We start from the raw sequence: 25,358 nt of genomic DNA, 5'->3' as shown, positions 1-25,358 counted from the left end.
ACAAAGACCCCACCAAAAAGGAGAATTGTAGAGCAATATCCTTGATGAACACAGATGTAAAAATTCTTACCAAAATACTAGCCAATAGGATCTAACAGTACATTAAAAGGATGATTCACCACGACAAAGTGGGATTTATTACTGGGTTGGAGGTTGGTTCAACATCTGAAAATCAATCAATGTGATACAGTACATTAATAAAAGACAAACAAGAACCATATGATAATCTCAATAGATGCTGAAAAAGCATTTGACAAAGTACAGCATCCTTTCTTGATCAAAACTCTTCACAGTGTAGACATAGAAGTACATACCTCAATATTATCAAAGCCATCTATGAAAAACCCATAGCGAATATCACTCTCAATGGGGAAAAACTGAGAGCTTTTCCCCTAAGGTCAAGAACATGGCAGGGATGTCCACTATCACCACTGCTATTCAACATAGTACTAGAAGTCCTAGCCTCAGAAATCAGACAACAAAAAGAAATAAAAGGCATCTGAATCGGCAAAGAAGAAGTCAAACTCTCACTCTCTGCAGATGATATGATACATTATGTGGAAAACCCAAAAGACTCCACTCCAAGACTGCTAGATCTCTTACAGGAATTCAGTAAAGTATCAAGATATAAAATCAATGCACAGCAATCAGTTGCATTTCTATACACCAAAAGCAAGACAGAAAAAAGAGAAATTAAGGAGTCAATCCTATTTACAATTGCACCCCAAACCACAAGATACCTAGGAAAAAACCTAACCAAAGAGGCAAAGAATCTGTGCTCAGAAAACTATAAAGTACTCATGAAAGAAATTGAGGAAGACAAAAAGAAATGGAAAGAAGTTCCATGCTCATGGACTGGAAGAACAAATATTGTGAAAATGTCTATGTTACCTAAAGCAATCTACACATTTAACACAATCCCTGTCAAAATACCATCAATTTTTTTCAAAGAAATGGAACAAATGATCCTAAAATTTATATGGAACCAGAAAAGACCCTGAATAGCCAAAGGAATGTTGAAAAAGAAAACCAAAGTTGGTGGCCTCACAATTCCAGACTTCAAGCTCTATTACAAGCTGTCATCATCAAGACAATATGGTACTTGCACAAAAACAGACATATAGATCAATGGAACAGAACAGAGAGCCCAGAAATGGACCCTCAACTCTATGGTCAACTAATCTTCAACAAAGCAGGAAAGAATGTCCAATGGAAAAAAGACAGTCTCTTTAAAAAATGGTGTTGGGAAAATTGGATAGCCCCATGCAGAAGAATGAAACTGGACCATTTCCTTATACCACATACAAAAACAGACCCCAAATGGATGAAAGACCTCAATGTGAGAGATGAATCCATCAAAATCCTTGAGGAGAACACAGGCAGCAAACTCTTCGACCTCAGCCGCAGCAACTTTTTCCTAGAAACATCACCAAAGGCAAGGGAAGCAAGGGCAAAAATGAACTATTGGGACTTCATCAAGATCAAAAGCTTTTGCACAGCAAAGGAAACAGTTAACAAAGTCAAAAGACAACTGACAGAATGGGAGAAGATATTTGCAAATGACATATCAGATAAAGGGATAGTATCCATAATCTATAAAGAACTGATCAAACTCAACACCCAAAGAACAAATAACCCAATCAAGAAATGGGCAGAAGACATGAACAGACATTTCTGCAAAGAAGAATGGCCAACAGACACATGAAAAAGTGCTTCACATCTCTTGGCATCAGGGAAATACAAATCAAAACCACAATGAGATACCACCTCACACCAGTCAGAATGGCTAAAATTAACAAGTCAGGAAACTGAGAGATGTTGGCAAGGATGCGGAGAAAGGGGAACCCTCTCACACTGTTGGTGGGAATGCAACCTGGCACAGCCACTCTGGAAAACAGCATAGAGGTTCCTCAAAAAGTCGAAAATAGAGCTACCCTATGACACAGCAATCGCACAACTGGGTATTTACCTTAAAGATACAAATGTGATCCAAAGGGGCATGTGCATCCGAATGTTTATAACAGCAATGTCCACAATAGACAATCTATGGAAAGAATCTAGATGTCCGTCAACAGATGAATGGATAAAGAAGATACATATATATATATGTATATATACATACATATATATATATATATATATATCTGATGGAATACTATGCAGTCATCAAAACCCCTGAAATCTTTCCATTTGCAATGACATGGATGGAACTAGAGGGTATTATGCAGGAAAATAAGTCAATCACAGAAAGACAATTAACATATGATCTCTCTGATATGAGGAATTCGAGAGGCAGGGTGGGGAGTTTTGGGGGGTAGGGAAGGAAAAATGAAACAAGATGGAATCTGGAGGGAGACAAATCATAAGTGACTCTTAATCTCACAAAACAAACTGAGGGTTGCTGGGGTGAGGAGGTAGGGATAGGGTGGCTGGGTGATGGACATTGGGAGGGTCTGTGCTATGGTGAGTGCTGTGAATTGTGTAAGTGGGATAATTCACAGACTGGTATCCCTGGGGCAAATAATACATTATATGTTAATTTTTTTAAAAACCCACCCCCAAAAGTCAATGTAATACAATGTAATCACTCTATTTTGTGATTTACAACAAGATCACTCTCTTAGGTCCACCAAACACATATCATTTGTTTTGTGGGCACTCTGTACACTGTAAGAAAAAAGTCTCAGGCAGGCTTTCAAAACTGGTCTCTTAATTTCAAAATTGGGTTTTTTTTTTCCCTTTCTGAATTTCATTTGACTCATCTAATGTATTATCTACAAGGCTTCTTCTTTCTCACTTTTGTTGAAACAGCTTGAGTCATTATTTGGCTTAAAATTAACAAAAGAGACGCTGTCTGCTGACATCTATCAATTGAGTCATTGATGTTTTCATAGCCAGAATTTCTGAAATAGAAATGCAACCTCAGCAACCTGAGTCAGAGATCTGTTCATAGCTCCATTTTCTTACAGAAACAGAAGGACATTTTAGGGGCTTTCCCCTAGCATTACACAAATATTTTAAAAGCATATACTATGTAAGACACGCTAGACTGAAATACAGGGTTGAGTAAGACGTCATACCCAACACTGAGGGGTTGGGTGTCTACTCAAAAAACTGAAACACATCCATTTTATCGAACAGGTATTGTGTTAAGGCAACAAATGCTAATGAAAAACAGGTTCTGCTCCTTTGAGAAGCATGGTTGGAGGAGGAGGGAAGTAACCTAAATTTACAGGACAGTGTAGGAAATGTGAAAATGGAATCAGGCATCAAGGTGATCTAGGAGTGCAATGAGGATGGGGGTGGGGAGGGAGAGAGGTCAGTTGGAGGGCTGCTTAATCTAAATCTTAAAGGATGAGATGGGAATGAGAAGTTGACCAGATAGAGTGATCAGGAATTAACCAGTTTTTAAATAGGAGAGAAGTAATTCAGAAAGTACAAACAGAACAGAAATGAGTCTTGAATGAAATAGCCAGGTATCTGGAAGACAGAGTTCTGATAAAAGCCACTGAAAAGGTCCACTAGACCTGGAGCTTGCTGATGATGAACTTTCAAGGCTCTCCAGAGATCCAGGGGACTCTAGACCCCACTGATCACAGCAGCAAGTTCAATAACACGCCCCCATGTATTTCCCCTCCCTCCCCATCTCACTCTCCCACTCTCTCTTGAAATCACTTCCCTAATAAATTACTTACAAACAAATCATGGTTTCAAGCTCTGCTTTCTGGGAAGACAACCCAAGACAAAATGATTCCTTTTTAAACTGTAGTGTGAGCAAGTCTTAAGGTCAATACCAAATTTTACATATACCTTAATACTCCCCATAATATTTCACTGGTAGGTAAGTCTTAGTCACATGCAGAGTAAAGACTATGGAATTCTGCATTATTTACTGACTAAAGAACAGACTTGTATTTTGGAATTATTTCTCAACCCACAAGCTGAGGAGGTGAAAAATCTGTTCATTACACAGAGCTATCTGTTGTGATGGGAATTTGTCCCAGTGGAATTTGAGCTATTATAAGCCTACATACAGGATGCATAAGAAACATTCATTGAAATGCCTGTTTTAAGGAGGGAAAAAATATTTTTCCGAATGGTAGGAAAATAAAGATTCTTCTTAGGAACCAATTTTTGTTCATTTGAAACTATCAGTAGCCAAAAATAATCTGTGAGGCAAAGGGGATTCCCCAGAAGGCTGCTGAACAAAACAAAAGCTTTGTCAAGGGAAAAGTTGGGTGTGTTAGTGTGTGGAAATGATCCAGGAACTTTTTTTATGAGCAGAATTGGTTTCAGTCATTCAGTAATGAGTGCTCTGCACGAACGGGATACCTTGCTAAGTACAGGAAAGAAACAAAACAGGCATCTTCTTCTTTCCACAGAGCATATATTTCTAGTGGGGACATAGACAATAAGTAAAAAAATACAAACCGTAACTAAAAATCATGGTAGGTGCTAGGAAGTAGTTTAAGGAGAGAGAATACAGGAAAAGAACAAATTTAGATTAGGGTCAGGAAAGAGCTCTCAGTGAGCGAAATGATGCTGAATCCTCAAAAGTGAGTAGGAAAGAGTTATTTAAATGAAAAGTAGGAGGACAAGGGTCCAAAGAGAAGAACACTCATGTGCTGATTTCACCAGGGGGAAAGAGCTCATTTGATTCATGGAAGGTTTTTTAAAAATTAATGAGTCAGAACATAGTCAAGAGGGGTACAAGAGAAAGCTGTAGGAGTGGGTGGAGACTAGATATGCAGCTCTTTGATGGTCGTATTAAAATGTTTGAAATTTATAATAAATGCAGAGAGGCTCAAGGAAACCATCTTGTGTAAAGTTAAGCCAAATGCAAAAAAAAAAAAAAAAAAAAAAAAAAAGCATCACTCACCTTCCTGGCAAAGAGTGGATCATGTCATCTCTTCCTAAATGACAGCTACCAGGGACTTTATTATTAAAACATCCAGTTTTGATGCTGGATATATTAATAGGAAACTATGCCTCCCCAGATTTCACCCCATGTGATTTACCTTGATTTCATGGAACAGAGTTGTAAGACGGATCTGGGACAAGCCAGATCTGAACTGCAAGTGAGAACCCTCACAGGGAGTTTGTGGGTTGAGAACTAATCCCAAAATATAAGTTTGTTCTTTAGTCAGTAAATAATGAGCAATCCCAGAGTCCTTACTCTGCAGGTGACTAAGCCTTGTGAACTATTATGGGAAGAATTAAAGTATTTCTAAAATTTGGTATTCACCTTGAGACTTACTCACCCTATAGTTAAAATAGGAATCACTTTGTCTTGGGTTGTCTCCCAGAAAGCAGACCTTGAAACCATGACTTGTGTGTAAGTAATTTATTAGGGAAGTGATTTCAAGAGAGAGTGGGAGAGTGGGATGGGGAAGGAGGGAAACCCAGTGTGTTTAGCTTCTAGGGCTCAGGTGGGGATAGATGGAGTCAAGGGAAGAGAGACAGGAGGGTCTCTCAACCAGACACTAAGCTGTATGTGTTACCTCAAGTTTTTGCATCATCTTCACAACCACCTTATGAGCTAAGTGCACTCACCTCCACTTTAAAGATGAAGGAAAGGCAAGTCAGATCAGGTCCCTGACTCTAAGGACACAGCTAGGAAGGCACGCTTGGCCACCAGAAGTCGAGAGGGGGAAAAACCAGTTCCCTTTCACGCAGAACTTTGCCTTGTCCTCATAACGCCCTCCAAATGTCTGCCTGTGGCCAGCCATCCATATCTGTTGATTACTTGATGAAGTGACCAGTGACGAGATTGTGGCCATTCTGTCTTCAAATCGGGTCATTGGTGTCAAATAAACAATGAGCTCATTAAGAACCACTTGTGAAACATTAGGCCGTGGGACTTTCGCTTGGCAGGCGTGAAAGCTGGGAGAAGGGATTTGGCTGCAGACTCTTGCAAGGGCCCCCAGGTCACCCAGGGCCACGGCAGCCGCGTCTGCACACTGAAGGCAAGTCCCGCTGGGCACGCGCGCGCCGACCTTGAGAAAACGGAGTTCCCACCCCCGCCCCCCGCCCCCACCAAACCGGCTCTACAGCCTGGTTTCTTTGCGTTTGCCTTTGAAGAACACAGCCAATAAACCGCCGCTAGGGGTCCTCCAAGTAAAAATAATATGAGAAAAGTCCTTGAGCACTCTCCCTCCCTCTCCCCCCTATTCCGCCCGAGTTAACAACACGCTTTGAGAACTAACTTAAGTTGGGCGGGCTCTTACTCCCGGGCTCTTAGGGACAAGCCCTACTGAGTAGTAAAACAGCAACACCCGACCTCTGTGAATCAAAGGGTGTTCTGTCAAGCAAGGGGCACGGAAGCTGCTCGTTTTCATTTTCCGTTAGGATTTGTCTCATTCGGCTTCAGGAAGACAGACCAGGGAGGCCTGGGACGGGCGAACTGCTGTCGCCCGCACTGCCTGGCTCTCCGCAGGGCAGGGCGCCGCGGGGGACAGAACCTCTGGGGGACCCTGAGCTCCGGCACTCTCCGAGCTGCTGCGCAATCTCCAATGTACAGAACTGTGTTCTGGCGGGTTTCTAATGTCGAAACATCTTAACATTTAAATGAAGTGAATTGCAACAATTGCTTTTCCCTGAACAGAGCAGGTGCGATCCTCTCTGTTTTCTCTCGTTATTTCATGGGCATATAATAGAAAAGCACCATTTGGCCAAGTACGTCCCCCGCCCCCCGTTGGCAAAGTTACAAACACGGACTTCTCCCCCTTGCTCTCTGCAGGCTCCGCGTCCCCTCCTTGCCTGCCCGCGGGTCCTCTTCTCCTTCCCAGCGTGTTTTGCCATCCCCACTTCTGTCTTTGCTCTTCCACTTTCTCTCCCTTTTGAACATTTTTACGCGCACACACTGCTTATCAGCTTCTACGCGCCCAACTTGAATACGTGCTTGCCCTGGCTTTACAGTCAGGAAAGGGGGAGGGGGGCACGAAAAAGTACAGAAGAGGAAGGGAGAGAAACAAGATTTATAAAACAGATGTCTTGATCTGCACCTGCCCAAAACTTAAGATGGAAATTAGGCCACCAGGAGGTGAGCTGGGGAGGGGGAAGCGATGCAAGCCTAGTGGGCCGCTTCCCTTCAATTTCTCTGCCCCCAATGCCGGACTCCTATATCATGTTGTAGGAATTTCTAATCTTACCATAGCCCATGACTCATACCGACTGACTGGCTCGATAGGCTTCTGCAAAACACCTGGGAAGATAAACCTGACCCAGAAAACAATCTCTCGCTCCAGGTTAGCCTTTCAAGGTAGGTAGGGGAATTTTCAGCCCTCATTTCCATTTTGTTCACCTGATTCACAGACCTTAATCTTGATTTCAGACATAGTTATGTCTGAGAGTCAAAAACGATTCCCAAATGAAGTGATGAAACACTGTGGACTGGGCTTGCTTCCGCCTGGGGAGGGAAACTGAAATGAGCCAAAGATGACCTTATTTAGGGCCAGAAAGTACCGACGTCTCTGTGGAAGGGCACCCTGTCTGCTTGCAGAAGCTTCTCTGTGGCTCTTCAAAACATCCCTCCTCTGAAGCGCCTTCGTGTCCCGCCTTGCCTTTAAGGGACACATTGTCTTTATCTCCTTAAGCCTAACTAAGAGGGTCTGTAACTAAATGCTCTCTGAGTGCAAGCTGTAAGGTAAAGGAAAAATGGGGTCCACAGAGCCTAATTCAAAATTTAAATGTGAACTCAACTCAAAGAAACAGTCCTATACTGGCTCACCTCTTCTCTTTGTATGAGAATCAGAAGGGAAAAGGATTTAAGAAAATACTTTCAGGAAACACACAGTGGAGTCCTGAATTTAGAAACTCTAGCCATAGAAGTAAGTCATAATCACCAATAAATCGCAGGTCTGTATGACCCAGTAACTGTTTGTTCAGCTCTTGTTTCTAAGATAGTATTTATCAAGTGCTTCAAACACTCCTGGCTCTGTGTTAGGGGCTCTACAAACATTAGTTAATTTAATACTTTCAACAACACTAAAAGGGGTATATTGTTTTTTAATGATGGTATAATGGACAAATAATATTGGGTAAGTTAAGGTATATAATGTGTTAATTTGACACAATTATAGATTTCAGGGGAATCACCACTATATATCATTATATGCTTAACAGATAGAAAAACTGTTGCTCAGAGAGGTCTGAAACTTTTTTAAAAGTCAACAGCAATTTCCTCTGACTAATTTGGCCAAGGCCCTGAGCATGCCTGAGAGCCTGAGGGGCCTGGGTTTTAGGAAAAACTGAACTAGAATTTAAGATGGAAAAATAGATCGTTCTTTAATTTTTGGACCTTCAAAAATGAAAATGCCTGATGTTTCTCATTATACAAAAGAGGGAAACATACGTTCTGACCATCACCTGCTTTTGTCTTTCTCTCCTTTAGAAGATTACCCATATTCTTTCCCAGTAGATGCCATTCCTCATTCAAAATAGCCATGGGTACAGAGCTAGCTGGCAAAGGCTCAGAATTTGAACCCAAGTCAGAGGCTGGACTCTTATTCATTTGCCTGGCTGACCTGTCACTGTTGGCACTCCTCGTGCCCCTGCCATGGAGACTGAGTTTGAAGGGTAGAGGAACCATAACTTTTAGAAATCTGAGTGCTCTTCTGTGAGTGAAGGGGAACAACAGTGAAATGCCAGCCGGATGGAGGAAAATTCACTGCTCCAGTCAACCTGCATTAGAAATGAGCTTGTCTGTAGTCCTATAGTCTAGCCCTGAAACATTTTCGGAAGCCTTTTACTTCAGTGCTCCTCGGTGTGGTCCAAGAACTTCTGAGTGAAATAAGAACAAAAATTGAGAGTGTGTTGAAACCTTTGGTAGTACCACAGCTTCTAAGCAAAAGATTCCAGATGTCCAAAACTATCTGTCTGCCCTGGATTGGAAATAAAAACAAATAAAGGGGCGCCTGGGTGGCTCAGTGGGTTAAACCTCTCCCTTCGGCTCGGGTCATGATCCCAGGGTCCTGGGATCGAGCCCCGCATGGGGCTCTCTGCTCCGCGGGGACCCTGCTTCCTCCTCTCTCTCTCTCTGCCTGCCTCTCTGCCTACTTGTCATCTCTATCTGTCAAATAAATAAATAAACCTTTTAAAAAAAAGAAAAAAAAACAAATAAAAACAAAAATAAAGACAAATGGTTTAAGAATCACTTATTCCTAATTCCATTAGGATCTTTGTTGTTGTTTCCCTGTCTCCCTTGTAAGGCTTAAGAATCATTCAGCAAGGGGGCACCTGGGTGGCTCAGTGGGTTAAAGCCTCTGCCTTTGGCTCAGGTCATGGTCCCAGGGTCCTGGGATCGAGCCCCGCCTCGGGCTCTCTGCTCAGCAGGGAGCCTGCTTCCCCCCTCTCTCTCTGCCTACTTGTGATCTCTCTCTCTCTCTCTGTTAAATAAATAAATAAAATCTTAAAAAAAAAAAAAGAATCATTCAGCAAAACCCAAATTGAATGCCTGCCTCTCCAAGTAGAACCTAAGTTACTCAAGGGTGGGATTTTGTTTTGTCCCCTGCTCCAACCCTGATTCCTAGAATGATGGCTGATGTTCAATGAATATTTGTTGATTGTGGAAATGCACTCATTTCCAGTGGGAAATGTCCAAAAAGTCTTACCCAAGAGTTCCCCTTGTTCATTTAAAGATGACCCAGGTGGTGACTGATCCTCTGCACCCAGGCTGCCTCTGTTCATTTAAAGATGACCCAGGTGGTGACTGATCCTCTGCACCCAGGCTGCCTCCTTACCTTCCTTGCATCTATACCCCTCACCCAGCCCAGACCTCCACTGCCCCAAGAGGAGAGACAGGAGGAATTGTTGACATTTATTTTCCCAGATTAGCTTCATGATCATTTGGGCATACTGTCCACACTGGTCCATTAAGATTCTGATTGACATTACACTAAGGATATAAATTAATTTAAAAAGATACACATCTTTACAACATTGAGCCTTCTCACTCATGAGCATGAAGTGCCTACTTATTTTCTTGCCTTTCTATAACTAATAGCAAATTTTGTGATTTTCACATTTATTGGTAAGCAAATTTTAGGATGATTTATTTTGATAGTTGTGATCATGTATGGGGTCTTCCTAACACTTTATTTTCTAAATCTTGGCATAAAGGAAGAAAGGAATAATTTTGTGAATGTTTATTTTGTGTCCATTCACTTTCAATAAATTTTCACCGATTCTAAGAAATTTTTATTTGATTGTCTTGGGCATAACATCATAATCTCAATAACGTATCATTTTATCTTGTGCCATGTCCTTCCTCTAGTTGTACCTCTTTTTCAGCTCTTTTTCTAACAGCATTCACAAGAGTGAATTCTTCTTAAATAAACTTTTGGTTGGGAAGACATGTAAGATATTTAAAGAACAAAATTATGAGCGTCTACATCTCAGTCGGGAGGCTGCCAATGCAGTACTTAGAGGAGATTTATTGCTCTCAATGCTTATATTAGGGAAGAAGAAAAGAAAAAGAATAAATTAAGTCAATACTTGATACATTTTGTCCTCTTTAAGTTATAAACCAAGAGGAAAAGAAAAATGAAGAAATAAAACAGAAGAATGAGAAAACAAATTGGTTAAAACATCATCCTGCATCACAAAGAGTTTAAGAAGCACTAGCAGACTATATTAAGGTCTTGGTCAGTACCTCTGGGTCTACCTTATAAAGCCCAAGAATCATTAGACAAAAGCCAATTTGTAAAGAGACATTTTCCTTCAGTCAACAGACTACTTTCTAAAGTTTTCGAAGCCTATAGGTCTTCAAAATAAAACTAATTGATATCAGTAATAGTAATTTGTAAACTTAGATTCCAATGCTATATTTGAGGTGAAATACAAAAGTGTGATTAGCCACTGTCTGCATTTGTTTTAAAGATGGCAGATTTATATGTTCAAGCACTCAGCCACAGTGTGCTAGGTCATTCTTGTTAAAAGTCAGAGCCAGGGGTGCCTGGGTGGCTCAGTGGGTTAAGCCTCTGCCTTTGGCTCAGGTCATGATCTCAGGGTCCTGGGATCGAGTCCAGCATGGATCTCTCTGCTCAGCGGGGAGCCTACTTCCCTCCCCTCTCTCTGCCTGCTTCTCTGCTTACTTGTGATCTCTGCCTGGCAAATAAATAAATAAAATCTAAAAAAAAAAAAAAAAAGTCAGAGCCATTTCCGGCCTGCCCTATAAAAAGGAAAGAACTGGTGGGGCATTTATTCAACAATAGCTGTAGAAACCAGCTCCAGGAATTGCCCGGATGAAGAGGATTGACCCAGTCTTCTTGGAGATAGAGAGGGTGTGGAAACAATCCTCACTGCTCTCCATCAGTGTGTAGCAAACCCTGACTAGAGGGGTGAGCAAATGTCATTTATAAACTCGGCTGCCTCAGTCCTTTGTTCAGTAAAAATATCTCCCCAATGAATAATAAAATTTTAAGTTTCCCATCAGGAAAGTCAGGGGTGAGAGGTTTAATTCAGACCTCTGGGAAGCCCTGAACATGAAAGCAAATATATTGAAATTATATTATATTATTCAAATATATTGAATTAAATGTGTGTCTAGATTAAGAACATCCCAGGATCTTGTCAAAATGAAACACAAATCTTTTCTGGAACTTTGGACATCTTCATCCAAGTTTCTACAGTATTCTGAAACAAATACAAGGAATAAGATGTTATCAAAAATGAGCAAAAATGTGTGAGAAAAATAAACAGTACTTCCAGGAATGAAAAGGCAATTGCCAAAATTAAAAACTCACTAGAGGGGCGCCTGGGTGGCTCAGTGGGTTAAGCCGCTGCCTTCGGCTCAGGTCATGATCTCAGGGTCCTGGGATCGAGCCCCGCATCGGGCTCTCTGCTCAGCATGGAGCCTGCTTCCTCCTCTCTCGCTGCCTGCCTCTTTGCCTGCTTGTGATCTCTGTCTGTCAAATAAATAAATAAAATCTTTAAAAAAAAAAAAAAACTCACTAGATTATTTAAATAGCAGGTAAGAATGAGCCAGAGAAAGAACCGGAAAACTAGAAGCTAGGCCTGAGTAAATTATGCTTAATACTAAATTATGCTTAATACTTCACAGAAAGATAAAGCTGGAAAAGATATAGTAAGAGATGTGGAGGAGCAAATGAAAAAGGGCTAATAGTTGGCCAATTAGAGTTCCAGAAAGAGAAAATCAGATAGTGTTAGTTATGTATAACCATGTGAAAAATTACCCCAAACTTAACTTTTAAAAAGCCAACGGTTGCTTCTCATGGCTTCAGAAAGAGGTTTCGGTTTCAGTTTCAGAAGGAAGTTTCAGTTTCAGTGTCAGGAATCCCAAAGTTGCTATTACCTGAGTTGCTCTGGCTCAGGGTCTCACAGGAGGCTGCAGTCCTGCTGTCAGCCAATGCCACAGTTACCTAGAGTTTCACTAGTTTAATTAGCCAGGATGATATAAAAGCTCTAAACTTGTATGTAGCTATCAACAAGGCCTCATAACATGTAAAGCCAAAAAATTAATAAAATTGTCAGGAAAAGTTGACAAATCCACCATCAGTGGGGAAAATTTTAAAATACCTTCTATATGATGAATAGATAAAGTAAACCAATATAATCATGGGAATAAAGAATATTATGTAATGGTCACAAATTAAGCCCTATATGATCAGAGAATACATATTTTTTTTTTAAGATTTTATTTATTTATTTGATAGAGAGAAATCACAAGTAGGCAGAGAGGCAGGCAGAGAGAGAGGAGGAAGCAGGCTCCCTGCTGAGCAGAAAGCCCGATGTGGGGCTTGAACCCAGGACCTGGGATCATGACCTGAGCCGAAGGCAGCAGCTTAACCCACTGAGCCACCCAGGCGCCCCCAATACATATTCTTTTTAAGCATGCATGGAACATTGATGAAAACAGACCACATATCAGACCATAAAAAATGCTCAGTAAATTTCAGTCAGTATCATTCAAACCATGCTCTATTTCTTCAATGCAATTATATTTGGAATCAGTAAAAACAACTATTATAAGAAAACAGATTTGGAAAAAATCATAAACACACTTTATTAAACAGCTAGAAAATCTAAGAAAAAATCATAATGAAAATCAGAATAAAGCTAAGACTAGACCGCAACTTTTATAAGGACAAGAGCCACATGTGTTTCTTTAATAACTTTACATTCTGAGTGTAGCAGGGACCTCATCAGTAATTGCCAAATAAATATCTGAATGGATTTGAATTATGAAAGTTAAAAAAGTATTGGCATGTTTTTACATTCTTGTAACTGTTTGCATTTTTCTGAGGTAGATAAAAAAAAAAGTTTCTAGATGTTATTATATTGCAAGGTGTCCCTAGCTGAGTTGTTTAAAAAGTCCACTTATAGGCAGATTAGTTAGGTAATTTTTTCTTCTTTATTTTCACTGAGATGTAAATAACAAGTAAAAATTATATATCTGTAGGGAGTACAACTTGACGTTTTAATTTACATACATGCTGTGAAATGATCACCACAATCAAGTAGTTAAAACATTAATCACCGGGGCACCTGTGTGGCTCAGATGGTTAGGTGTCTGCCTTTGGCTCAGCACATGATCTCCAGGTCCTGAGATGAAGCCCCACATCAGGCTCCCTGCTCAGCTAGGAGTCTTCTTCTCCCTCTCCCTTTTGCTTCTCCCCTGCTTGTACTCTCCCTGTCTCTCTCTCTAAAAATAAAAAAATAAATAAAATATTCATCACACCATACATACCTTTTTTAAATTTGTGTTAAGAACACTTATGGGGGGGCACCTGGGTGACTCAGTGGGTTAAGCCGCTGCCTTCGGCTCAGGTCATGATCCCAGGTCCTGGGTTCAAGCCCCACATCGGGCTTTCTGCTCAGCAGGGAGCCTGCTTCCTCCTCTCTCTCTCTGCCTGCCTCTCTGCCTACTTGTGATTTCTCTCTGTCAAATAAATAAATAAAATCTTTAAAAAAAAAAAAAGAACACTTATGGGGGCACCTGAGTGGCTCGGTGGGTTAAAGACTCTGCCTTCAGCTCAGGTCATAATCCCAGGGTTCTGGGATTGAGCCCCGAATCCGGCTCTCTGCTCAGTGGGGAGCCTGCTTCCTCCTCTCTCTGTCTCTGCCTGCCTCTTTGCCTACTTGTCTGTCAAATAAATAAATAAAAAGCTTAAAAAAAAAAAAAGAACACTTATGATCTACCCACCGCAGCAAATCATAGGTATGAAAGTATACAATGAGGTATTGTTAACTATAGTCACCATGCTGTACATTACATCTCCAGAACTTATTCATCTTGCATAACTGAAACTTTGTACTATTTCACCAAATTCTTTCCATTTTCCCTATCCTCCACTCCCTCAATTTCCTGGCAACTGCCATTCTACTCGGTGTTTCTATGAGTTCATAGAAATAAAATATTTTATTTTACTTTTTAAAGATTTTATTCATTTATTTGACAGAGAGAGAGATAGCACAAGCAGGCAGAGGGAGTAGCAGACTCCCTGCTGAGCAGAGAACCCGCCGTGGGTCTTGATTCCAGGGTCCTGGGATCATGACCTGAGCTGAAGGTAGATGCTTAACCCACTGAACCACCCAGGTGCCCTGAGTTTAACTATTCTAGATTCTACATAGAAGTGGGATCATACAATATTTGTGTTTCTGTAGTTGGCCTATTTCACTTAGCATAATGTTCTCCAGATATATCCATACTATCACAAATGGCAGGATTTCCTTCTTTGTAAAGGGTGAATAATTTCCTATTGTATAATGCATGTAATTTTTGTAATTACCGTAACAGGTTGAAGCAACTCTTCTCACGAAATCTGTTTTTAAAAAAAGAAAAATAGGGGTGCCTGGGTGGCTCAGTGGGTTAAGCCACTGCCTTCGGCTCAGGTCGTGATCTCAGAGTCCTGGGATCGAGCCCCGCATCGGGCTCTCTGCTCAGCAGGGAGCCTGCTTCCTCCTCTCTCTGCCTGCCTCTCTGCCTGCTTGTGATCTCTCTGTCAAATAAATAAATAAAATCTTTAAAAAAAAAAAAGAAAAATAAATGCAGTTATAAAAATAAAGGAAAAAATAAGAAACAATCTATTTCTACCTGGATACAACTATACACATAAAAATGCTTTTGTCTCAGGAAGTGAATCATATACCATAGCAAGTCAAATAGCATGGAAATATTATATTCCATCAAATCTCCACTCTCTAGACAAATGATGACCACAGGAATAACCATCTTTCCCAGGGTCCTTTCAGGAAAGGACCCATATCCTGACTCCTCTAATTTGTAACTGTGCCATGTTTACATGATGTGTCTTCCACATGATTCCTGCTTTCACACATCACGACCTCCTCCTCCACTTACCTTTCCCCAAGTGATCCCTGAAGAACCTGGCCTAAGAGTGTAGATAATATTTACAGTCATTTTCAGGAGTTTCTTGTTATGTGTGCCTAATTGAATTACTACAAAATTAGGTATGGTCCTAAGTCCTAAGTCCTAAGAAATTCTCAGCTAAATACTGCTATAAATTGTATTTTATCAAAAAATTATATTGCCCCGTGTTTATCTTCATAAATTCTATCATTTTTATCAGCTCCTGAGGAAACATTGGCACAAATATTTCTGAACCAACTACCTATGTGGTCAAGAGAGGAAATGGGACACCAATACTGAGTAATGAGAATTTATTCTAACTGAAGATGTCTGAAATTAGCCAGAATGTGTTTTTTCCTTTGTGCTGTGTAATCCAAGTTTAAATTTTTTTAAGGGACAACAGGGATATCACTCGTAAAACAGAAAGTCTTATCTTTTGCAGTCTAAAGTATTCCAGTAAGTCATAAATCAACTGGTCATTTCTCCATTTAATGATTTACCACCTTATCAAAAGCATCTCCTTGTTAGCTTTTTATGAGGCTTATCATCTAGAGCCAGCCTCCAAAATTAGAGGCTAATAAATTATTAGCTACATGTCTAGATGTGCAACAGCTGACAGAGGAGTAATAAAAGATCCCTCCCTTCTTACTATTCAGCTGGGTAATTAGTCTGTATTCACGGGCACAGTGTTGTAAAGATCTGGAAACCATTCTATTATTGTGTTCAGTATAGGCAGCTGGAGGGAAAGCCTGGAGAAAGCGTTTTAGAGAAAGAAGCTCAGTAACATTTGACTATTTCTACTGGTCACATTTAGACATCTCAAACCTCTACCTCCCACTACCATCTGTCTGTGATAGAGGCAAATACTGATATTTTGATTTATAATTATGAAAAGTACACTGTCAGATTTCACTCATCTTGATTTGGCTTTTGGAAAGGATCGAGCCTGCTTCTCCCTCTCCCTCTGCCTGCGGCTCCCCTTGCTTGTATGTGAACTCAATCTTTCTGTCCAATAAATAAATGAAAATCTTTTATTTCCTGATGAATTTGCAAGCAAATTATCTAAATATATCTTAAGGGGGTAAAGATCTTTTTTTTTTTTTTTTTTTTTTTTTTTTTTTTTTTTTTTTTTTTTTTTTTGGTCAGAGAGAGAGAAAGAGCGAGCAGAAACAGGAAGCAGTAAGCAGAGGGAGAAGGAGAAGCGGCTCCCCGCGGAGCAAGGAACCCAGTGAGGGACTCGATTCCAGGATCCCGGAATCATGACCTGAGCTGAAGGCAGATGTTTGAAGACTGAGCTAAGAGGGTGAAGATCTTTTATATTCCATTAGATAGTGAAAGTTTTCATGCATTTCAGAAGTATCCTTTCTAGCCCAATCTAGATATGTAATTATGTCTTGCCTTGGAAGATAACAGACAGACTAGATAGGTAGATGGATGGATGGATGAAAGGAAGGAAAAAAAGAAGGAAGAAAGCAGTGGGGGGAGAAGGAATTGAAGGAAGGAAAGAAGAATATATAGGTCACTAGGGACCTAGAACCTATCATCCAGGTTTGTAGTTCTAGAAATGTAGTATGCTTGATTTTCTCGGATTGATGAGCCTCTTGGAAGTGGACTCAGTCCAACAATCCCACGTAAGAATATTTATGTTTATATTCACAGTAATTTTAAAATTTCACTAGAAGAAATCTCTCTGACCAAGATCTAAGACCCACTGCCTGCCTTCCTCTGCAAAGATGTATTCAGCAGAAAAGTTTGGTCAGTGGAGAAAGAATCTGAACCAAAGGAGTTGATATGCTCTCGCAGACATCACTTGAAGGTATAGAAAAAAACAGAACTGAATAGCTAAAGTAAGCGAGCTGATGGCTGAGGCAAAGGGATACACATAGCCGTACGTTCCAGAAGTCACCACATTCAAGATTCAGTCCAGAGATCTGAAAGGGCAGGAACTCAGTGCTGATGGTAGTCACAGAAGACCAATCAAAGAGGGAATAATGCTTGTTAATGTAATTCACAATAAAGGAATGTATATGTCAACACTTTCCACAAAATATTTCCTGCTTCTCACTTTCCCCCCACTCTATTGTTACTGATTTGCCACATCCCCTGCTATGGTTAGTATGGAAGCAGAGATGACCACATGGAACAAAGCCCTATGTCAACCTTTGCTGGGCATGTGTATGAGAAAGAAAGAAATAATTATTGGGCTGAGACACTGGGGTTGTTTGTTCTGAAATATAACCCAACCTATCCTTCCTGTTGTGGTATATAGCCTGGAATTAAAAATTATTCTAAATTAAGGCACCACCTTCTTGGAGTCGAGGTACAATGACAATCTAATTAATACTTAGAAGTTGACTTGTTGTTTATATAATCAGAACAAAGGGAACGGAACAGTGTTGTGAGATGCCTGGGAAAACGTAATGAACTACCACTCACTATAATTGAGCATACTCTCCAGTGATTGCGTTAGACCCACCTGCCAAATGCCATAGCTCATTATTCATTTACTCATTCATTCATTCATTCATTCATCGAACAATATGTATAGAGTGCTTACTCATGATGGATCCTGTGGATACAATAAGGAAAAGACTGAGACCATCCCAGTCCTTACAAACTGGTTCTTATTATCTTAGCCTCCTTACTCTCATTCTTCTAGATTCCACGAAGATCACATACTTTACACAAACACATATTCTTTATTGGGACAGTTTAGGCTGCCACTTTCCTTAGTTATATTTTTGTTCTACACATACACCATCAGTGCTTCTGAAACTATCACTATTTCTAATCCATTCCAGACCAGTGCTTTTGTAAAATGCTGTACAATAAAAACAAGTTACTAGAAAGACATTTCATGTGATTCAATGTCAAAGCAATGGCTGTAAGCTATAAAAGTTTCTAAACGATTCCTCGCAACTCTGTACTTCTCTCCTTCCAGGTAGACAAAAGTTCACAGACCAGCACTGGTCTGTGGACAATACTTTGAGCAGGACTCCTCTGGACAAGCAGGGAGGACCAACGCAAACTAAGTTTTCTATTTGCTTTTGTAAAAACAACTGCCTCTTAATCACCAAAGTGGTAAAGTTTTATATGCCGAGTAACCTCTTCAGGTTGGCCCCCGAGGCCCATTCGGCTAATTGCTTGTATGATTATTTAGTTAATATTATTTTAAACCAACTCACTTTTTTATATGGACCAATTTTTTTAATGTCTACTCCACACATGTAGAAAATCCATTTCACTTGCCATAAATAAGATGTAACTGAGCAAAGAAGTGGTTTAAATAAGTTGTTATTCAAGTCTAGAGAGAGAGAGGGTGGCCTGCTCTGAGAAGAGTTCAGGTGTTACTAATGTAGAACTAAAACTTCCTACTTGACCTAATCAGGAGACTGAGAAGAAATTAAAGAGAACTTTTGCTCATTATGTATTTCAGTGCTATGTAATGCCCAGTTATGTTCCATCTAAAAGCATTTTAAGGATCAAACAATAGTTTCTTTATTCTTCAGAAAACAGGGCAATATTTTAACTCATCCCATATGAGGGCCATCCAAGTTGTCCACCATGACTGTGTCTGTCTACAGCTGCCTGTCAGGTGGTCCTAATCACATGGGTAACTAACTGCACACAGGTAACAGATGTCACCACTTCCCCTCCCTGATCACCCTGTCTTACAGACCACTGATACTATAGACCATAGGCTCATTGCAATTCTGAAAGTAATACTCTCCTCAGATCTATACAGTCTTTATGAGGCTTTTTTTTTTTTTTAAGCAGACTCCACGTGCAATGTGGGGCTTGAACTCACAGCCCAGAGATCAAGAGTCCCGTGCTCTACTGACTGAGCCAGCCAGACGCCCCTGTGAGACTTACTGGACTCCAGTTGTAGCATCTGACACACCATAAGCACCCAACTAACTTGTATTTTCTTCCTTCTTCCAATAATAACCAGTTTCTTTTTCTGATGAGACGAGAAAAATATTTTTTGAAGGCTGGAATTCCCCCCTCAGGCTCCCTTGTAGCTACAAGGAGGAAAAGTAATTCTTACACACTTATTTTTTACTGTTGTAGTTATTTAATTACAATCCACGATTTTTTTCAAGAGAACATTTTGCCTGATGCATACACAAATATATTTACAGAACCTACCAGAGGTTAGATATTATGACTAAATTAGATAATTCACAAAATAAAGATGGCTTAAAACAAAAAAAATCATGACCCACAGTTATAATATTGGTCATATCTGATGGACCTCAGAGGTTTGGCATGGTCTCTCAGAGTATCCACAACTCTATCCAACTTTGAACATTACTCTGACATTGGGGAGCAGAGACTCTAAGGTCAGAAAAAGAGTCATTCCACCGGTTGTGAAGTCTTTGTTATTTACTCCCAACTAAACGCCAGACCCTGGCTTCTGGGTACACATGCTGTACATAGGAACAGTCTGAAGATTTAAATTTGTGTGATATTCCCAGACACGTGAATATGAGCCAAATCTTACAACAATGGAGACATCCTTCCACAGGCATTTCTTACCTAGTGTTGAACTTTATCAAAGAATTTTTTCCCCCAACCAACAGTTTCAAATAAATGCTAACCATACAGTGTCTCTTCTCTTCCCTCAGGATATACAAACCACAGAATTCCGATGACTCACCCCAAAATAGCTTATGAATATGCCAGGGGCGGAAGGGCATGCTGTTTGGTTCTCTAAAACTTCCTGCCAAACTGAAGAAACTGAACATACACAGATATTTGGGGACTAACTGTGAGTAATAATGAGAATTTAATCCCCTTTACTCTTCTGAGTTAGCAACAGCTTGCCTAACATGTCCGGTTACATCCTGTTTGCTACGCATGTGACTCCTCGAAAAAATAATAATATAATATTATTAGCACAATGTTTCATTGTTAAGACTGCTATTATCTATGTCAGTGGTTCTCAAACATTGGCAACCATTTGTACACTAAGGTCATCTCTTGGAAGAACTATAAATTCATGGTTTTATGAAATGAATATATTATTATTGTGAAATAAATTGCAGGATTCAATGTACAGAATTTTAGGTCTCCACAAGCTCTTAAAAGGGAAAGGCAGTTACTTACATTGATTAGAATCTTGGGTGTGAATCTCAGTTCTTACAACAGCTATGTCACCTTTAGTAGGTACTTGACGTAAGTCCTGTTTTCCCCTATGTAAAATGAGGATATTAGTACTATCTATTTTAAGGTTAGGATTCTAAGTCCATAGGGTGAGGATTAAATAGAGAATGTACACAAATAAGGAGTACTGCTAAGTAACTAAATTATCTAGTGCAATCTCTTTTCATGAATAATGAATCTGAAGACCAAAGCCATTAGTGACCTTGGAACAGTCACACACCTATCACTGCATTACAGAGCATTATAATGTTGTGGTTAAAAACAGCCCAATTCAGGGGGATATGTGCTATGGTGAGTGCTGTGAAGTATGTAAGCCTGTCGATTCACAGACCTGTACCCCTGGGGCAAATAATACAGTATATGTTAATAAAAAGAAAAAATTAAATTAAATTAAATTAAATTAAAAAACACCCCAGTTCAGGCCCCAGTTTTCCTACTTGCTAGCTGTATAACCTTGGGCAAGTCGCTTCATTTTTTGGTGCCTCAACGTTCTTATCTGTAATATTAAAATAATAGTAGTATTTTTCTCACAAAGTTGTTAAGACAGCATAAAAATGTAACATGTCACAGTGTCTGGCATGTACACACTAATCAATAAATACTACCACACCAAAATTAAGAAGTTCTGGTTCTCCCAAAAACAAATTTTAGAGTAAAATGAATGTCAATAATGCCAGGCTCCTTAAAAGTAAATCCATAAAAACAACCCAGACCTAAATAAATAAATAAAAAATAAATTAAATAAATAAATAAATAAATAAAAATAATAAAAAATAAAATATAAATAAGTAAATAAATTAATAAAAATAAATAATAAATAAAAATACTTATAAAATATTTATAAATAAATAAATAAACAAACAACTCAAAAATGTGTCTGACATAGTTTACAAGGTGATCAGATTATTTGCAGATGTCTTTTCGGATCAAGGTACGTGTCTTCTTCAATGACGTTTATGCGTCATGTTTCCCGTCTGTAATAAAGGAAGGATACCAACGCACAACTTAATATTTCAAATAGTTGCAGGAGTCACTTTGATTGGAGTTTGAAAGGAATGCCAATATCCAGCTGCCCTTGACATTTGTGGAACAACTGTAATGCAGTGGGAGAAGTTCCAGACTCCCCTTTGCAGTCCAGGCTCTGCCATGTGTCTAGACAGACTCAAGCTGCTGGACCTCTGAGTCACCATCTATAAAATGGGGGCAGTTTCTGCCTTGTTACAAATGCTACATGGAAACTAGTATGAAACATGTTTCATAAATGTAATGTGTTCTATGCATATGCGTTCTTTAAACAGTTATGGCAGTTATTCAAAACTATTCTGCAAGAGTTAAGGGTTAGAAATATACTTTCCTTTTTTTTTGCTTAGTACATACTCAAAGGACATAGAGACTCTCATTTTAAGGAGCAGTGCAGGAAAGAAACAGGAGTAAGACTTTAAGTCCAAAGACAGAAAGAATTTGAACGTTGCCCATCTTGACATGGGATAAAAAAGCATGCAAGACTATATGCTTCCATATCTCTTGACAATAATTAGCGCCCATGGTAGGTACTTAAGACATATTTGTTAAAAGAATGGATGAGACGCAAATGAAAGATTTTAGGATTTACTGTGTCCAGCCCTTAGCTGACACCACTGTATCCCTACTCCCACCCATTTTGTCCCTAATTTGAAAATCCCAGAATTAGGCACAGACATTGATGACCTCCAGGAGTTATATGCCTATAACTGCTAGCACCTGCACAAAAGGCTAAGAAGGTGATTGTGGTGTAGATACAAAACTTCTCCCCAGCTCATCATTTGTTGTTTGTTTGTTTTTTAGCAATAGACTACCCTTTGTCTTGAAATTTTGTGAGTGATTTCAATCCTGAGTTGAAACCAAGGGCTCAAAGGACCTGAGAAACCATACTTCCTACCCACAATAGACGTCATTTCCAAAAATGAGAGCAAAAGCACCTACATGACCTTTTCACTCCCCGCGTTTCTTGAAACACCACAAAAGAATGAATAGGAACGTTCTGTGGTTTGGGATGGGAGCCTGGACAGGTATGGCCTCTCACAGCAACTTGCACACGGTCCCAGAAAAATGCCAAACAGAACTCTGCTAGGGGACTTCGGGGAGCACTGCGATTCAGACTGATGCCCCCCGGTCCTATCAGACCAAAGATCAGTTGGAGATGCTTCAGGGTTGCACGTGTTTGCTGGCCCAGAACCTTCAGTGCGTCATGGCCTCACCTGACACTGACTCATCGTTGGATGGAAAGCCAAAGCCTAATTGTGTTGGTCATATGTAGCTTCCCACTTGCAGCCAAGTGTTCCAACCCCTTGCAGAAAAATTTCACCTTGCTTTCCCACTACACCCTCAGATATTTCTAAGGCAATAGACACCGCAGACTTCTGAATTCCCTTGCCACCCTGAGTCTGCTTCTGTCTCTTCTGATGGCTCCCCTCCCCCATCAGGGCCCACCTTGGCACCAAACCTGATGAAGAAGCTGGAGGGGGTTGGGGCTCCTCCCTGTGGGCTCTCAATAAATATGCATCCAACTCGGTTGGGTCACTCTCAGAGATAAGAGGCAGCCCGGATGACCAGATTTCCTAAATACATCTGAAAACCCATTACCTGGGGCCAGGGTGACAGGAGATTTTTTCTTTACAGAAAAAAAATTTTCTCAAATGCACAGCGGTAAGCCTCAATACAGATACTGTGTCTTACTTGAGCTTTATAAAAAATTCAACATGTCTGGCACAGGAGCTTAAGACTCCAAGGCAGAAAATCTAAATCGGTAACAAAATTCTCCCGAAGTAATAGGTGGTTCACAGACATCAAAGAGTCAAACCCAACATGAAATATGTATTGGACAAAAATAGCATAGAGCCAGCTCTTGTTTCTTGATATCTCAGGCTGTATGTTTTCCCATCTACCCTGGCAGATTCCTTATCAGTTTGTGTACACACCGTGCTTGCAAAGTGCTAGAAACATATGTATTTTGGATTTTTTTTGTTATAGAAATAAAGAATGGATGGATGTGAGATTAGTAAGAAATAAAGAGAAGAAAGGAAAAGGGAAAGAAAAAAGAAAGACTAAACCTGTGGCGAATCAACATTTACGCTATGAGCATAAGCACTTAGTGTTATTTTTGTGTGACTTAACACCCTAATTCTAAAAATGAGCCTCTGAAGCCCGATTCTGCGTACAGCGGGCTGGGTGGGTAGGAATGTAACACCCAGCCCTTGAAATCAAAAGAAAAAATTGGGGAAAGAAAGTTTCACAGCACTGTTAAAAAGAATACCCAGGTTATTCAAGATAAAAATACTGAACATGTGGTAGGATCAAACAAATATCATTTACCAAAGACGGGCATAGTCAATACTTCTACAACTCGAGAAGGCAAGAGAGGCTCTGGTGGGTAAGAGCACACACAAAAAATACCTATGTAAACAAAAGTAGGTGGGCCTCAAAGAATTTAGGAGACTTAAACAAAACAGAAAAAAGAGAATTTTAGGGACCAAACTGGGATTGGTGTTTTCTAGGCGTATGCATGTGAGATGACTGAAATGAATACAAGCCACCACAAGGGAATGAGGAGGAGATAGAACTAGAACCATCCCTCTCCCTTCCTGGAGAAATCAGCAACTCTTAATTGTAAATGATAACATTGCATAATAAATATTTTTTTAAAGATTTGACAGAGAGAGATCACAAGTAGGCAGAGGGGCAGGCAGAGAGAGAGAGAGAGAGAGGGAAGCAGGTCCCCTGCTGAGCAGGAAGCCCGATGCAGGACTCGATTCCAGGACCCTGACATCATGACCTGAGCCAAAGGCAGAGGCTCAACCTACTGACCCACCCAGGTGCCCCATAATATTGTATAATAAATATTAATAATATCTATTAACAAGTAACAGCTACAAATCCAAATTGGGTGGAAAATTATGGAGAAAGAAAAATGTTGGGCAAGAGTCTGGCAAGATCACTTGGGGATAACTGTGGAAGGCAAGGGCCATGTCAACCAAAAGGCAAGTATGTGGAACTGCCCTTGCCCACAGCAGAGGGGGACAGCTCTCTCCTGGGTGCTCACACAGCTCTGTTCACACATAAAAGCCTGAGCAAGTTTTCTTATATATCACTGATTTTGTTGTTTTCCTTGCCAATTGTGTCATCTCCTGTCATAGTGTTAGCTTATAGCAGGTCCTTAATAAACAGTTGTTGAATGAAAAAAAAAATTAACCCATGTTATAGACTCTGACAATGACAGACTTTTCAAGCAGCTTAAGTGGGAGTAAGTTCAGCTTTAAAAAAAAAATGATACATGCTTAAGGAAAACAAAATAAAACCCTAGAACTGACTGTAAATTTGAGTCTGCACTGGACTATCCTAAACAAGGAAATTCAGTAAGAATGGTCTCCCAACCTGGACAAAGCTAAAGTCTTATCTATTCTCTGCACCTGTAACCGCTTGATTTATAAATAGTTTGCCCTTTTACTTTGCTTCATGGTCAGCTGCACAGCAGAAGAAATGCCTAAGATCACGTTGCTGTTGTGACTAATCTTTGCAAGAACAGTGCAGTAGATGAAAGGGAGAGCATCTGTGATGTGACTTGTGAAAGAAAGAAAGATAGATAAGAAAGAAAGAAAGAAAGAAAGAAAGAAAGAAAGAAAGAAAGAAAGAAAGAAAGAAAGAAAGAGAAAGGAAAGAAAAGAAAAAGAAAAAAGGGTGCCTGGGTGGCTCAGTCATTAAGCATCTGCCTTTGGCTCAGGTCATGATCCCAAGGTCCTGGGATCCAGCTCCACATTGAGCCCCACATCAAGCTCCGCATTGAGCCTGGCATCGAGCCCCGCATCAGGCTCCCTGCTCAGTGGGA

General features: G+C 40.1%; 1 long non-coding RNA gene across 1 annotated transcript; it reads left to right on the top strand.

The window, feature by feature from the left end:
• Positions 1-6,196: 6,196 nt before the first annotated feature.
• LOC125083923 (uncharacterized) lies at positions 6,197-24,131 on the top strand. The gene is made up of 3 exons (XR_007122410.1): positions 6,197-7,261; positions 19,960-20,102; positions 22,322-24,131. It is a non-coding gene; the product is annotated as an uncharacterized LOC125083923 (long non-coding RNA).
• The last annotated feature ends 1,227 nt before the right edge of the window (positions 24,132-25,358 follow it).

The sequence above is a fragment of the Lutra lutra genome, chromosome 13 (genome assembly GCF_902655055.1).
Source record: "Lutra lutra chromosome 13, mLutLut1.2, whole genome shotgun sequence".
NCBI classification, from domain to species: Eukaryota; Metazoa; Chordata; class Mammalia; order Carnivora; family Mustelidae; genus Lutra; species Lutra lutra.
Note: the sequence above shows the minus strand (reverse complement) of the source record. Positions and strands in the feature narration are given on the sequence as shown.